The following is a 2829-nucleotide window of genomic DNA, read 5'->3' as shown; positions in this document are numbered from 1 at the left end:
AGTAACTTAATCCATCCAATAAAAGTATTCCCGAACCCATATATTTCCAAAATCTTAAAAAGATAATCCTATTCTACCATATAAAATGCCTTTTCGGCATCAAGTGAGATGGCAGCGACCGTGGTCTGATCATTCGCCACTGACCACATGATATTGATGAAACGCCTAATGTTATCAGAAGAGCTACGGCCCTGAATAAACCCCACCTGATCTATATGTTTAAGAGATGTCAAAACTTTACTTAATTGGTTAGCCAACATTTTTGACAATATTTTAACGTCTAGCTGGATCAGGGAAATTGGACGGTAACTCTTACACTCGTTTGGATCTTTGTCCTTTTTAAGAATCAGACTGATCCGGGCCTGTGTCATGGTTGACATAAACTTTCCATTCTATAATGATTCCATTGAAACTTCTAGCAAAAGTGGAGCCAATCTGTAGCATAAGATCTAAAAAATTCAGCGGCAAAGCTGTCTGGCCCCGGAGACTTGCCTGTAGGCAAGGCCTTAATTACCTCACCAAGCTCCTCCAAGGTTATCTCAGAATCAAGATAAGTTTTTTTGCTCAGTCATCAGTTTATGAAGTTCTAATGGTTCCACAAAATTTCTAATATCTTCATCAGAAGACGAAGACGTGGAACTATAGAGATCAAGATAGAATTTTTTAAAAGCATTATTAATATCAATGGCTGAGGTAAATATTTCACCACCAGCAGATTTCACTGAGGGAATGGTAGAAAAAGACTCTCTCTGTTCTATATATCTAGCCAAAAGCTTCCCTGCTTTGTCCCCCGACTCTAAGTATGAATGTCTTGCCCTCAATAGCCAAAACTCCACCTTACGTGACAAAATAGTATTATATCTGTATTTCAATCAATTCTCTGAGGCAATTAGATGACATTCGGCACTTCAGCCCTGCCTCAGCACTTTTAATATTCCCTTCCAATTCCACGAGTTCTTTTGCTTTGGATTTTTTGGTGAATGAGGCATACTGTATAATCCGACCCCTAAGAACCGTCTGTGTTAAAGATAGGTTCGTGGGCAATGGAGGAGTCAGGAGACAGCAAACAGTTGAGTGTTTACTTTACACTTCAGCTTCACACACACACACTTTCAAACACAAAGCAAAAACGGCTCTAGGAGGCCAACTCAAAGTAGCTTTCTCTCTCTGCAAGATCTGTTGCTCTGGGCCACTCTCCCTCTCCTCTGCTGCTCTGGCGAGCCTTATCAGAGAGAGAGACATGTGTTAGAGTAATTACAGCCCAGGTTACGAGCCTCACCGCTTTCCCTCTCCTTCAGACAGACACATGACCACCACGCCCCCCCATGCCACACCATCTTAAGTGCCTCCCAAGCCACACCCACAGAGGATACTGAGGACAAGTTAGTCTCCATATAGATATTGATTTCAGTCTTTAGCATTTGTTGGAATTCAGGATTTTGCAAAAGGGATACATTAAAGCGCCAACTAAATGATTTCTTTTTCTCTGTATGTGGCAACACCTCTAAACACACCAGGGCATAATCTGAGACTAAAATGTTTCCAATTGAGCAATCAACAACAGATGAAATGAGGGACTTTGGTATAAAAATCTTATGGACTGAAGAATAAAATGTATAGTCCCTACCAGATGGGTTCAAATGTCTCCAAATATCTGTAAGACCAAGATTTGTACACATCCTGTGAAGTATCACTGTTGCTCTAGGGGACTTGTACACTTTTGCTTCACTATAATCAAGGACTGAGTCCATCAAAAGATTAAAATCTCCTCCCAGTATTATATTGAGGAGTGCCAGTGGCTTGCAACATCCCTTCAAGATCTATAAAAAAGCCCTGATCATCAACGTTAGGTGCATAAATATTCGCCAAAATAAGACTTTGTCCCTGAATTTCAGCTAAAACAATAATGACTCTTCCTAAATTATCTTTACTCTGTTTGAGACATTTGAAATGTAGATGTTTACTTATCAGTGTAATGACTCGCCTGCTCTTATTCGAGCCAGCACTATAAAAAAATGCCCACCCCATATCTTTCCAAATTTTTCAGCTTCCTGAGGGGAAAGGTGCGTTTCTTGAAGAAACACTATATCATATTTCTTACACTTAAGAAGAGAAATAACCTTCCTTCTTTTTATGGGGTGCCCCAACCCATTCGCATTCCACATGGAGAGAGACAATCCACTCATATTCTGACACTTTGACATATTAGAAAAAATAGATTGTTTGTCAAAAACAGGATTATAAAGACCACATTCCAACATTACTGCAACAGTCAAGCCCCGAACATTCCCCAGAACCAAACAAACAGTAAAAAAAACCTGCGCATTAACCCAGTGCACGACAGCGCCAACTGCACGCCTATGAAAACCTCTGAGACAACTTTGCCATTGGATTGCTCAAGTCCGGTGATTCAATAAAAATTTTCTGAGACAGAATTACACAGCAAAAGATAATCTATAAAACAAACTCCAGCCAATAGGCTTACTACAATTTTCATGAAAATTTCACAGACCGATTTCAGCTGAACTACCTACTGACACCAAATTCAGAGTGTTCAGTCTGCAGTCCAGGAGTCCGATTCACCCACAGACCTTTATCTCTAGTTCCCTATCTGTCACTCACTTGACGTTGTGTCGATGTAGTGACACTAGGGGTCACTCTTGGGAGCCCGAGACACCTCTGGTCTTTGATAAAAGGTCAATGAAAATTGGTGAGTGGTATTTGCATGCCGCTCCCCCGGACATACGGGTATAAAAGGAGCTGGTATGCAACCACTCATTCAGATTTTCTCTTCGGAGCCGAACGGTCATGCTCATTGAGCTGAATATC

The sequence above is a fragment of the Myxocyprinus asiaticus genome, chromosome 49, assembly GCF_019703515.2.
Source record: "Myxocyprinus asiaticus isolate MX2 ecotype Aquarium Trade chromosome 49, UBuf_Myxa_2, whole genome shotgun sequence".
Classification (NCBI taxonomy): Eukaryota; Metazoa; Chordata; class Actinopteri; order Cypriniformes; family Catostomidae; genus Myxocyprinus; species Myxocyprinus asiaticus.
Note: the sequence above shows the minus strand (reverse complement) of the source record.